This window comes from Acomys minous (genome assembly GCF_964271855.1).
Source record: "Acomys minous genome assembly, contig: scaffold_29, whole genome shotgun sequence".
Taxonomy (NCBI): Eukaryota; Metazoa; Chordata; class Mammalia; order Rodentia; family Muridae; genus Acomys; species Acomys minous.
Window position 1 is genome coordinate 1,718,307 of NW_028182176.1, and position 14,443 is coordinate 1,732,749.

Sequence of the window (14,443 nt, forward strand, 5' to 3'; positions counted from 1 at the left end):
GTTTCTAAGGAACTGGGAACACACTGAGGAGACACTTGTGGGAGCTACTGTGACTAAAACTGAGCTTCCCTACACACAGGGAAGCAAGAGAAATGCTGATTTCATCAAGCCCAGTTACATACTCACAATCTGTACTACTGCGCAAATAGGCATGTCTCTTTAGGCAAAAAACTCATTTCTGACAAAGTTGCCCAAATGCATCTCAGAAGTGTGCAACTTGTTCCCTGAGTTAGAAATCGTCGAGAAACGTTTGTTTTTGCTAGTGCTGTGCTACTACACATGTATTTGCTGAACGGTGAAAGCGCACAGTAATGCACTTTTCTCCCAGCAAATACACTGTTTCTAAGGAAATGGGAACACACTGAGGAGACACTTGTGGGAGCTACTGTGACTAAAACTGAGCTTCCCTACGCACAGGGAAGCAAGAGAAATGCTGATTTCATCAAGCCCAGTTACATACTCAGAATCTGTACTACTGCGCAAATAGGCATGTCTCTGTAGGCAAAAAACTCATTTCTGACAAAGTTGCCCAAATGCATCTCAGAAGTGTGCAACTTGTTCCCTGAGTTAGAAAACGTCGAGAAACGTTCGTTTCTGCTAGCGCTGAGCTTCTACACATGTATTTGCTGAACGGTGAAAGCGCACAGTAATGCACTTTTCTCCCAGCAAATACACAGTTTCTAAGGAAATGGAAACACACTGAGGAGACACTTGTGGGAGCTACTGTGACTAAAACTGAGCTTCCCTACGCACAGGGAAGCAGGAGAAATGCTGATTTCATCAAGCCCAGTTACATACTCAGAATCTGTTCTACTGCGCAAATAGGCATGTCTCTTTAGGCAAAAAACTCATTTCTGACAAAGTTGCCCAAATGCATCTCAGAAGTGTGCAAATTGTTCCCTGAGTTAGAAAACGTCGAGAAACGGTCGTTTCAGCTAGCGCTGTGCTTCTCCACATGTATTTGCTGAACGCTGAAAGCGCACAGTAATGCACTTTTCTCCCAGCAAATACACTGTTTCTAAGGAACTGGGAACACACTGAGGAGACACTTGTGGGAGCTACTGTGACTAAAACTGAGCTTCCTTACGCACAGGGAAGCAAGAGAAATGCTGATGTCATCAAGCCCAGTTACATACTCAGAATCTGTACTACTGCGCAAATAGGCGTGTGTCTGTAGGCAAAACACTCATTTCTGACAAAGTTGCCCAAATGCATCTCAAAAGTGTGCAACTTGTTCCCTGAGTTAGAAAACGTCGAGAATCGGTCGTTTCAGCTAGCGCTCTGCTTCTACACATGTATTTGCTGAACGGTGAAAGCGCACAGTGATGCACTTTTCTCCCAGCAAATACACTGTTTCTAAGGAAATGGGAACACACTGAGGAGACACTTGTGGGAGCTACTGTGACTAAAACTGAGCTTCCCTACGCACAGGGAAGCAAGAGAAATGCTGATTTCATCAAGCCCAGTTACATACTCAGAATCTGTACTACTGCGCAAATAGGCATGTCTCTGTAGGCAAAAAACTCATTTCTGACAAAGTTGCCCAAATGCATCTCAGAAGTGTGCAACTTGTTCCCTGAGTTAGAAAACGTCGAGAAACGTTCGTTTCTGCTAGCGCTGTGCTTCTACACATGTATTTGCTGAACGGTGAAAGCGCAGAGTAATGCACTTTTCTCCCAGCAAATACACTGTTTCTAAGGAAATGGGAACACACTGAGGAGACACTTGTGGGAGCTACTGTGACTAAAACTGAGCTTCTCTACGCACAGGGAAGCAAGAGAAATGCTGATTTCATCAAGCCCAGTTACATACTCAGAATCTGTACTACTGCGCAAATAGGCATGTCTTTGTAGGCAAAAAACTCATTTCTGACAATGTTTCCCAAATGCATCTCAGAAGTGTGCAACTTGTTCCCTGAGTTAGAAAACGTCGACAAACGTTCGTTTCTGCTAGCGCTGTGCTTCTACACATGTATTTGCTGAACGGTGAAAGCACACAGTAATGCACTTTTCTCCCAGCAAAAACACTGTTTCTAAGGAAATGGGAACACACTGAGGAGACACTTGTGGGACCTACTGTGACTAAAACAGAGCTTCCCTACGCACACTGAAGCAAGAGAAATGCTGATTTCATCAAGCCCAGTTACATACTCAGAATCTGTACTACTGCGCAAATAGGCATGTCTCTTTAGGCAAAAAACTCATTTCTGACAAAGTTGCACAAATGCATCTGAGAAGTGTGCAACTTGTTCCCTGAGTTAGAAAACGTCGAGAAACGTTCGTTTCTGCTAGCGCTGTGCTTCTACACATGTATTTGCTGAACGGTGAAAGCGCACAGTAATGCACTTTTCTCCCAGCAAATACACTGTTTCTAAGGAAATGGGAACACACTGAGGAGACACTTGTGGGAGCTACTGTGACTAAAACTGAGCTTCCCTATGCACAGGGAAGCAAGAGAAATGCTGATTTCATCAAGCCCAGTTACATACTCAGAATCTGTACTACTGCGCAAATAGGCATGTCTCTTTAGGCAAAAAACTCATTTCTGACAAAGTTGCCCAAATGCATCTCAGAAGTGTGCAACTTGTTCCCTTAGTTAGAAAACGTCGAGAAACGGTCGTTTCTGCTAGCGCTGTGCTTCTACACACGTATTTGCTGAACGGTGAAAGCGCACAGTAATGCACTTTTCTCCCAGCAAATACACTGTTTCTAAGGAAATGGGAACACACTGAGGAGACACTTGTGGGAGCTACTGTGACTAAAACTGAGCTTCCCTACGCACAGGGAAGCAAGAGAAATGCTGATTTCATCAAGCCCAGTTACATACTCAGAATTTGTACTACTGCGCAAATAGGCATGTCTCTTTAGGCAAAAAACTCATTTCTGACAAAGTTGCCCAAATGCATCTCAGAAGTGTGCAACTTGTTCCCTGAGTTAGAAAACTTCGAGAAACGGTCACATCTGCTCACTCTGTGCCTCTACACATGCATTTGCTGAACGGTGAAAGCGCACAGTAATGCACTTTTCTCCCAGCAAATACAGTTTCTAAGGAAATGGGAAGACACTAAGCAGACACTTGTGGGAGCTACTGTGACTAAAACTGAGCTTCCCTACGCTCAGGGAAGCAAGAGAAATGCTGATTTCATCAAGCCCAGTTACATACTCAGAATCTGTACTACTGCGCAAATAGGCATGTCTCTTTAGGCAAAATACTCATTTCTGACAAAGTTGCCCAAATGCATCTCAGAAGTGTGCAACTTGTTCCCTGAGTTAGAAAACGTCGAGAAATTTTCGTTTCTGCTAGCGCTGTGCTTCTACACATGTATTTGCTGAACGGTGAAACTGCACAGTAATGCAATTTTCTCCCAGCAAATACACTCTTTCTACGGAAATGGGAACACAGTGGAGACACTTGTGGGAGCTACTGTGACTAAAACTGAGCTTCCCTACGCACAGGGAAGCAAGAGAAATGCTGATTTCATCAAGCCCAGTTACATACTCAGAATCTGTACTACTGCGCAAATAGGCATGTCTCTGTAGGCAAAAAACTCATTTCTGACAAAGTTGCCCAAATGCATCTCAGAAGTGTGCCACTTGTTCCCTGAGTTAGAAAAGGTCGAGAAACGGTCGTTTATGCTAGCGCTGTGCTTCTACACATGTATTTGCTGAACGGTGAAAGCACACAGTAATGCACTTTTCTCCCAGCAAATACACTGTTTCTAAGGAAATGGTAACACACTGAGGAGACACTTGTGGGAGCTACTGTGACTAAAACTGAGTTTCCCTAAGCACAGGGAAGCAAGAGAAATGCTGATTTCATCAAGCCCAGTTACATACTCAGAATCTGTACTACTGCACAAATAGGCATGTCTCTGTAGGCAAAAAACTCATTTCTGACAAAGTTGCCCAAATGCATCTCAGAAGTGTGCAACTTGTTCCCTGAGTTAGAAAACGTCGAGAAACGGTCTTTTCTGCTAGCGCTGTGCTTCTACACATATATTTGCTGAACGGTGAAAGCGCACAGTAATGCACTTTTCTCCCAGCAAATACACTGTGTCTAAGGAAATGGGAACACACTGAGGAGACACTTGTGGGAGCTACTGTGACTAAAACTGAGCTTCCCTACGCACAGGGAAGCAAGAGAAATGCTGATTTCATCAAGCCCAGTTACATACTCAGAATCTGTACTACTGCGCAAATAGGCATGTCTCTGTAGGCAAAAAACTCATTTCTGACAAAGTTGCCCAACTGCATCTCAGAAGTGTGCAACTTGTTCCCTGAGTTAGAAAACGTCGAGAAACGGTCTTTTCTGCCAGCGCTGTGCTTCTACACATGTATTTGCTGAACGGTGAAAGCGCACAGTAATGCACTTTTCTCCCAGCAAATACACTGTTTCTAAGGAAATGGGAACACACTGAGGAGACACTTGTGGGAGCTACTGTGACTAAAATTGAGCTTCCCTACGCACAGGGAAGCAAGAGAAATGCTGATTTCATCAAGCCCAGTTACATATTCAGAATCTGTACTACTGCGCAAATAGGCATGTCTCTTTAGGCAAAAAACTCATTTCTAACAAAGTTGCCCAAATGCATCTCAGAAGTGTGCTACTTGTTCCCTGAGTTAGAAAACGTCGAGAAACGGTCGTTTCTGCTAGCGCTGTGCTTCTACACATGTATTTGCTGAACGGTGAAAGCGCACAGTAATGCACTTTTCTCCCAGCAAATACACTGTTTCTACGGAAATGGGAACACTGTGGAGACACTTGTGGGAGCTACTGTGACTAAAACTGAGCTTCCCTACGCACAGGGAAGGAAGAGAAATGCTGATTTCATCAAGCCCAGTTACATACTCAGAATCTGTACTACAGCGCAAATAGGCATGTCTCTGTAGGCAAAAAACTCATTTCTGACAAAGTTGCCCAAATGCATCTCAGAAGTGTGCAACTTGTTCCCTGATTTAGAAAATGTCGAGAAACGTTCGTTTCTGCTAGCGCTGTGCTTCTACACATGTATTTGCTGAACGGTGAAAGCGCACAGTAATGGACTTTTCTCCCAGAAAATACACTGTTTCTAAGGAAATGGGAACACACTGAGGAGATACTTGTGGGAGCTACTGTGACTAAAACTGAGCTTCCCTACGCACAGGGAAGCAAGAGAAATGCTGATTTCATCAAGCCCAGTTACATACTCAGAATCTGTACTACTGCGCAAATAGGCATGTCTCTGTAGGCAAAAAACCCATTTCTGACAAAGTTGCCCAACTGCATCTCAGAAGTGTGCAACTTGTTCCCTGAGTTAGAAAACGTCGAGAAACGGTCTTTTCTGCCAGCGCTGTGCTTCTACACATGTATTTGCTGAACGGTGAAAGCGCACAGTAATGCACTTTTCTCCCAGCAAATACACTGTTTCTTAGGAAATGGGAACACACTGAGGAGACACTTGTGGGAGCTACTGTGACTAAAATTGAGCTTCCCTACGCACAGGGAAGCAAGAGAAATGCTGATTTCATCAAGCCCAGTTACATATTCAGAATCTGTACTACTGCGCAAATAGGCATGTCTCTTTAGGCAAAAAACTCATTTCTAACAAAGTTGCCCAAATGCATCTCAGAAGTGTGCTACTTGTTCCCTGAGTTAGAAAACGTCGAGAAACGGTCGTTTCTGCTAGCGCTGTGCTTCTACACATGTATTTGCTGAACGGTGAAAGCGCACAGTAATGCACTTTTCTCCCAGCAAATACACTGTTCCTAAGGAAATGGGAACACACTGAGGAGACACTTGTGGGAGCTACTGTGACTAAAACTGAGCTTCCCTACGCACAGGGAAGCAAGAGAAATGCTGATTTCATCAAGCCCAGTTACATACTCAGAATCTGTACTACTGCACAAATAGGCATGTCTCTTTAGGCAAAAAACTCATTTCTGACAAAGTTGCCCAAATGCATCTCAGAAGTGTGCAACTTGTTCCCTGAGTTAGAAAACGTCGAGAAATGTTCTTTCTGCTAGCGCTGTGCTTCTACACATGTATTTGCTGAACGGTGAAAGCGCACAGTAATGCACTTTTCTCCCAGCAAATACACTGTTTCTACGGAAATGGGAACACTGTGGAGACACTTGTGGGAGCTACTGTGACTAAAACTGAGCTTCCCTACGCACAGGGAAGCAAGAGAAATGCTGATTTCATCAAGCCCAGTTACATACTCAGAATCTGTACTACTGCGCAAATAGGCATGTCTCTTTAGGCAAAAAACTCATTTCTGACAAAGTTGCCCAAATGCATCTCAGAAGTGTGCAACTTGTTCCCTGAGTTAGAAAACGTCGAGAAACGGTCGTTTCTGCTAGCGCTGTGCTTCTTCACATGTATTTGCTGAACGGTGAAAGCGCACAGTAATGCACTTTTCTCCCAGCAAATACACTGTTCCTAAGGAAATGGGAACACACTGAGGAGACACTTGTGGGAGCTACTGTGACTAAAACTGAGCTTCCCTACGCACAGGGAAGCAAGAGAAATGCTGATTTCATCAAACCGAGTTACATACTCAGAATCTGTACTACTGCGCAAATAGGCATGTCTCTGTAGGCATAAAACTCATTTCTCACAAAGTTGCCCAAATGCATCTCAGAAGTGTGCAACTTGTTCCCTGAGTTAGAAAACGTCGAGAAACGTTCGTTTCTGCTAGCGCTGTGCTTCTACACATGTATTTGCTGAACGGTGAAAGCGCACAGTAATGCACTTTTCTCCCAGAAAATACACTGTTTCTAAGGAAATGGGAACACACTGAGGAGACACTCGTGGGAGGTACTGTGACTAAAACTGAGCTTCCCTACGCACAGGGAAGCAGGAGAAATGCTGATTTCATCAAGCCCAGGTACATACTCAGAATCTGTACTACTGCGCAAATAGGCATGTCTCTTTAGGCAAAAAACTCATTTCTGACAAAGTTGCCCAAATGCATCTCAGAAGTGTGCAACTTGTTCCCTGAGTTAGAAAACGTCGAGAAACGGTCGTTTCTGCTAGCGCTGTGCTTCTTCACATGTATTTGCTGAACGGTGAAAGCGCACAGTAATGCACTTTTCTCCCAGCAAATACACTGTTCCTAAGGAAATGGGAACACACTGAGGAGACACTTGTGGGAGCTACTGTGACTAAAACTGAGCTTCCCTACGCACAGGGAAGCAAGAGAAATGCTGATTTCATCAAACCGAGTTACATACTCAGAATCTGTACTACTGCGCAAATAGGCATGTCTCTGTAGGCATAAAACTCATTTCTCACAAAGTTGCCCAAATGCATCTCAGAAGTGTGCAACTTGTTCCCTGAGTTAGAAAACGTCGAGAAACGTTCGTTTCTGCTAGCGCTGTGCTTCTACACATGTATTTGCTGAACGGTGAAAGCGCACAGTAATGCACTTTTCTCCCAGAAAATACACTGTTTCTAAGGAAATGGGAACACACTGAGGAGACACTCGTGGGAGGTACTGTGACTAAAACTGAGCTTCCCTACGCACAGGGAAGCAGGAGAAATGCTGATTTCATCAAGCCCAGGTACATACTCAGAATCTGTACTACTGCGCAAATAGGCATGTCTCTTTAGGCAAAAAACTCATTTCTGACAAAGTTGCCCAAATGCATCTCAGAAGTGTGCAACTTGTTCCCTGAGTTAGAAAACGTCGAGAAACGGTCGTTTCTGCTAGCGCTGTGCTTCTTCACATGTATTTGCTGAACGGTGAAAGCACACAGTAATGCACTTTTCTCCCAGCAAATACACTGTTCCTAAGGAAATGGGAACACACTGAGGAGACACTTGTGGGAGCTACTGTGACTAAAACTGAGCTTCCCTACGCACAGGGAAGCAAGAGAAATACTGATTTCATCAAACCGAGTTACATACTCAGAATCTGTACTACTGCGCAAATAGGCATGTCTCTTTAGGCATAAAACTCATTTCTCACAAAGTTGCCCAAATGCATCTCAGAAGTGTGCAACTTGTTCCCTGAGTTAGAAAACGTCGAGAAACGTTCGTTTCTGCTAGCGCTGTGCTTCTACACATGTATTTGCTGAACGGTGAAAGCGCACAGTAATGCACTTTTCTCCCAGAAAATACACTGTTTCTAAGGAAATGGGAACACACTGAGGAGACACTCGTGGGAGCTACTGTGACTAAAACTGAGCTTCCCTACGCACAGGGAAGCAGGAGAAATGCTGATTTCATCAAGCCCAGGTACATACTCAGAATCTGTACTACTGCGCAAATAGGCATGTCTCTGTAGGCAAAAAACTCATTTCTGACAAAGTTGCCCAAATGCATCTCAGAAGTGTGCAACTTGTTCCCTGAGTTAGAAAACGTCGAGAAACGTTCGTTTCTGCTAGCGCTGTGCTTCTACACATGTATTTGCTGAACGGTGAAAGCGCACAGTAACGCACTTTTCTCCGAGCAAATACACTGTTTCTAAGGAAATGGGAACACACTGAGGAGACACTTTTGGGAGCTACTGTGACTAAAACTGAGCTTCCCTACGCACAGGGAAGCAAGAGAAATGCTGATTTCATCAAGCCCAGTTACATACTCAGAATCTGTACTACTGCGCAAATAGGCATGTCTCTGTAGGCAAAAAACCCATTTCTGACAAAGTTGCCCAACTGCATCTCAGAAGTGTGCAACTTGTTCCCTGAGTTAGAAAACGTCGAGAAACGGTCTTTTCTGCCAGCGCTGTGCTTCTACACATGTATTTGCTGAACGGTGAAAGCGCACAGTAATGCACTTTTCTCCCAGCAAATACACTGTTTCTTAGGAAATGGGAACACACTGAGGAGACACTTGTGGGAGCTACTGTGACTAAAATTGAGCTTCCCTACGCACAGGGAAGCAAGAGAAATGCTGATTTCATCAAGCCCAGTTACATATTCAGAATCTGTACTACTGCGCAAATAGGCATGTCTCTTTAGGCAAAAAACTCATTTCTAACAAAGTTGCCCAAATGCATCTCAGAAGTGTGCTACTTGTTCCCTGAGTTAGAAAACGTCGAGAAACGGTCGTTTCTGCTAGCGCTGTGCTTCTACACATGTATTTGCTGAACGGTGAAAGCGCACAGTAATGCACTTTTCTCCCAGCAAATACACTGTTCCTAAGGAAATGGGAACACACTGAGGAGACACTTGTGGGAGCTACTGTGACTAAAACTGAGCTTCCCTACGCACAGGGAAGCAAGAGAAATGCTGATTTCATCAAGCCCAGTTACATACTCAGAATCTGTACTACTGCACAAATAGGCATGTCTCTTTAGGCAAAAAACTCATTTCTGACAAAGTTGCCCAAATGCATCTCAGAAGTGTGCAACTTGTTCCCTGAGTTAGAAAACGTCGAGAAATGTTCTTTCTGCTAGCGCTGTGCTTCTACACATGTATTTGCTGAACGGTGAAAGCGCACAGTAATGCACTTTTCTCCCAGCAAATACACTGTTTCTACGGAAATGGGAACACTGTGGAGACACTTGTGGGAGCTACTGTGACTAAAACTGAGCTTCCCTACGCACAGGGAAGCAAGAGAAATGCTGATTTCATCAAGCCCAGTTACATACTCAGAATCTGTACTACTGCGCAAATAGGCATGTCTCTTTAGGCAAAAAACTCATTTCTGACAAAGTTGCCCAAATGCATCTCAGAAGTGTGCAACTTGTTCCCTGAGTTAGAAAACGTCGAGAAACGGTCGTTTCTGCTAGCGCTGTGCTTCTTCACATGTATTTGCTGAACGGTGAAAGCGCACAGTAATGCACTTTTCTCCCAGCAAATACACTGTTCCTAAGGAAATGGGAACACACTGAGGAGACACTTGTGGGAGCTACTGTGACTAAAACTGAGCTTCCCTACGCACAGGGAAGCAAGAGAAATGCTGATTTCATCAAACCGAGTTACATACTCAGAATCTGTACTACTGCGCAAATAGGCATGTCTCTGTAGGCATAAAACTCATTTCTCACAAAGTTGCCCAAATGCATCTCAGAAGTGTGCAACTTGTTCCCTGAGTTAGAAAACGTCGAGAAACGTTCGTTTCTGCTAGCGCTGTGCTTCTACACATGTATTTGCTGAACGGTGAAAGCGCACAGTAATGCACTTTTCTCCCAGAAAATACACTGTTTCTAAGGAAATGGGAACACACTGAGGAGACACTCGTGGGAGGTACTGTGACTAAAACTGAGCTTCCCTACGCACAGGGAAGCAGGAGAAATGCTGATTTCATCAAGCCCAGGTACATACTCAGAATCTGTACTACTGCGCAAATAGGCATGTCTCTTTAGGCAAAAAACTCATTTCTGACAAAGTTGCCCAAATGCATCTCAGAAGTGTGCAACTTGTTCCCTGAGTTAGAAAACGTCGAGAAACGGTCGTTTCTGCTAGCGCTGTGCTTCTTCACATGTATTTGCTGAACGGTGAAAGCGCACAGTAATGCACTTTTCTCCCAGCAAATACACTGTTCCTAAGGAAATGGGAACACACTGAGGAGACACTTGTGGGAGCTACTGTGACTAAAACTGAGCTTCCCTACGCACAGGGAAGCAAGAGAAATGCTGATTTCATCAAACCGAGTTACATACTCAGAATCTGTACTACTGCGCAAATAGGCATGTCTCTGTAGGCATAAAACTCATTTCTCACAAAGTTGCCCAAATGCATCTCAGAAGTGTGCAACTTGTTCCCTGAGTTAGAAAACGTCGAGAAACGTTCGTTTCTGCTAGCGCTGTGCTTCTACACATGTATTTGCTGAACGGTGAAAGCGCACAGTAATGCACTTTTCTCCCAGAAAATACACTGTTTCTAAGGAAATGGGAACACACTGAGGAGACACTCGTGGGAGGTACTGTGACTAAAACTGAGCTTCCCTACGCACAGGGAAGCAGGAGAAATGCTGATTTCATCAAGCCCAGGTACATACTCAGAATCTGTACTACTGCGCAAATAGGCATGTCTCTTTAGGCAAAAAACTCATTTCTGACAAAGTTGCCCAAATGCATCTCAGAAGTGTGCAACTTGTTCCCTGAGTTAGAAAACGTCGAGAAACGGTCGTTTCTGCTAGCGCTGTGCTTCTTCACATGTATTTGCTGAACGGTGAAAGCACACAGTAATGCACTTTTCTCCCAGCAAATACACTGTTCCTAAGGAAATGGGAACACACTGAGGAGACACTTGTGGGAGCTACTGTGACTAAAACTGAGCTTCCCTACGCACAGGGAAGCAAGAGAAATGCTGATTTCATCAAACCGAGTTACATACTCAGAATCTGTACTACTGCGCAAATAGGCATGTCTCTTTAGGCATAAAACTCATTTCTCACAAAGTTGCCCAAATGCATCTCAGAAGTGTGCAACTTGTTCCCTGAGTTAGAAAACGTCGAGAAACGTTCGTTTCTGCTAGCGCTGTGCTTCTACACATGTATTTGCTGAACGGTGAAAGCGCACAGTAATGCACTTTTCTCCCAGAAAATACACTGTTTCTAAGGAAATGGGAACACACTGAGGAGACACTCGTGGGAGCTACTGTGACTAAAACTGAGCTTCCCTACGCACAGGGAAGCAGGAGAAATGCTGATTTCATCAAGCCCAGGTACATACTCAGAATCTGTACTACTGCGCAAATAGGCATGTCTCTGTAGGCAAAAAACTCATTTCTGACAAAGTTGCCCAAATGCATCTCAGAAGTGTGCAACTTGTTCCCTGAGTTAGAAAACGTCGAGAAACGTTCGTTTCTGCTAGCGCTGTGCTTCTACACATGTATTTGCTGAACGGTGAAAGCGCACAGTAACGCACTTTTCTCCGAGCAAATACACTGTTTCTAAGGAAATGGGAACACACTGAGGAGACACTTTTGGGAGCTACTGTGACTAAAACTGAGCTTCCCTACGCACAGGGAAGCAAGAGAAATGCTGATTTCATCAAGCCCAGTTACATACTCAGAATCTGTACTACTGCGTAAATAGGCATGTCTCTGTAGGCAAAAAACTCATTTCTAACAAAGTTGCCCAAATGCATCTCAGAAGTGTGAAACTTGTTCCCTGAGATAGAAAACGTCGAGAAACGGTCATTTCTGCTAGCGCTGTGCTTCTACACATGTATTTGCTGAACGGTGAAAGCGCACAGTAATGCATTTTTCTCCCAGCAAATACACTGTTTCTAAGGAAATGGGAACACACTGAGGAGACACTTGTGGGAGCTACTGTGACTAAAACTGAGCTTCCCTACGCACAGGGAAGCAAGAGAAATGCTGATTTCATCAAGCCCAGTTACATACTCACAATCTGTACTACTGCGCAAATAGGCATGTCTCTTTAGGCAAAAACCTAATTTCTGACAAAGTTGCCCAAATGCATCTCAGAAGTGTGCAACTTGTTCCCTGAGTTAGAAAACGTTGAGAAACGGTCGTTTCAGCTAGCGCTGTGCTTCTACACATGTATTTGCTGAACGGTGAAAGCGCACAGTAATGCACATTTCTCCCAGCAAAAACACTGTTTCTAAGGAAATGGGAACACACTGAGGAGACACTTGTGAGAGTTACTGTGACTAAAATTGAGCTTCCCTACGCACAGGGAAGCAAGAGAAATGCTGATTTCATCCAGCCCAATTACATACTCAGAATCTGTACTACTGCGAAAATAGGCATGTCTCTGTAGGCAAAAAACTCATTTCTGACAAAGTTGCCCAAATGCATCTCAGAAGTGTGCAACTTGTTCCCTGAGTTAGAAAACGTCGAGAAACGTTCGTTTCTGCTAGCGCTGTGCTTCTACACATGTATTTGCTGAACGGTGAAAGCGCACAGTAATGCACTTTTCTCCCAGCAAATACACTGTTTCTAAGGAAATGGGAACACACTGAGGAGACACTTGTGGGAGCTACTGTGACTAAAACTGAGCTTCCCTACGCACAGGGAAGCAAGAGAAATGCTGATTTCATCAAGCCCAGTTACATACTCAGAATCTGTACTACTGCGCAAATAGGCATGTCTCTGTAGGCAAAAAACTCATTTCTGACAAAGTTGCCCAAATGCATCTCAGAAGTGTGCAACTTGTTCTCTGAGTTAGAAAACGTCGAGAAACGGACGTTTCTGCTAGCGTTGTGCTTCTACAAGTGTACTTGCTGAACGGTGAAAGCGCAGAGTAATGCACTTTTCTCCCAGCAAATACATTGTTTCTAAGGAAATATGAACACACTGAGGAGACACTTGTGGGAGCTACTGTGACTAAAACTGAGCTTCCCTACGCACAGGGAAGCAAGAGAAATGCTGATTTCATCAAGCCCAGTTACATACTCAGAATCTGTACTACTGCGCAAATAGGCATGTCTCTGTAGGCAAGAAACTCATTTCTGACAAAGTTGCCCAAATGCATCTCAGAAGTGTGCAACTTGTTCCCTGAGTTAGAAAACGTCGAGAAACGGTCGTTTCTGCTAGCGCTGTGCTTCTACACATGTATTTGCTGAACGGTGAAAGCGCACAGTAATGCACTTTTCTCCCAGCAAATACACTGTTTCTAAGGAAATGGGAACACACTGAGGAGACACTTGTGGGAGCTACTGTGACTAAAACTGAGCTTCCCTACGCACAGGGAAGCAAGAGAAATGCTGATTTCATCCAGCCCAGTTACATACTCAGAATCTGTACTACTGCGCAAATAGGCATGTCTCTGTAGGCAAAAAACTCATTTCTGACAAAGTTGCCCAAATGCATCTCAGAAGTGTGCAACTTGTTCCCTGAGTTAGAAAACGTCGAGAAACGTTTGTTTCTGCTAGCGCTGTGCTTCTACACATGTATTTGCTGAACGGTGAAAGCGCACAGTAATGCACTTTTCTACCAGCAAATACACTGTTTCTAAGGAAATGGGAACACACTGAGGAGACACTTGTGGGAGCTACTGTGACTAAAACTGAGATTCCCTACGCACAGGGAAGCAAGAGAAATGCTGATTTCATCAAGCCCAGGTACATACTCAGAATCTGTACTACTGCGCAAATAGGCATGTCTCTTTAGGCAAAAAACTCATTTCTGACAAAGTTGCCCAAATGCATCTCAGAAGTGTGCAACTTGTTCCCTGAGTTAGAAAACGTCGAGAAACGGTCGTTTCTGCTAGCGCTGTGCTTCTTCACATGTATTTGCTGAACGGTGAAAGCGCACAGTAATGCACTTTTCTCCCAGCAAATACACTGTTCCTAAGGAAATGGGAACACACTGAGGAGACACTTGTGGGAGCTACTGTGACTAAAACTGAGCTTCCCTACGCACAGGGAAGCAAGAGAAATGCTGATTTCATCAAACCGAGTTACATACTCAGAATCTGTACTACTGCGCAAATAGGCATGTCTCTGTAGGCATAAAACTCATTTCTCACAAAGTTGCCCAAATGCATCTCAGAAGTGTGCAACTTGTTCCCTGAGTTAGAAAACGTCGAGAAACGTTCGTTTCTG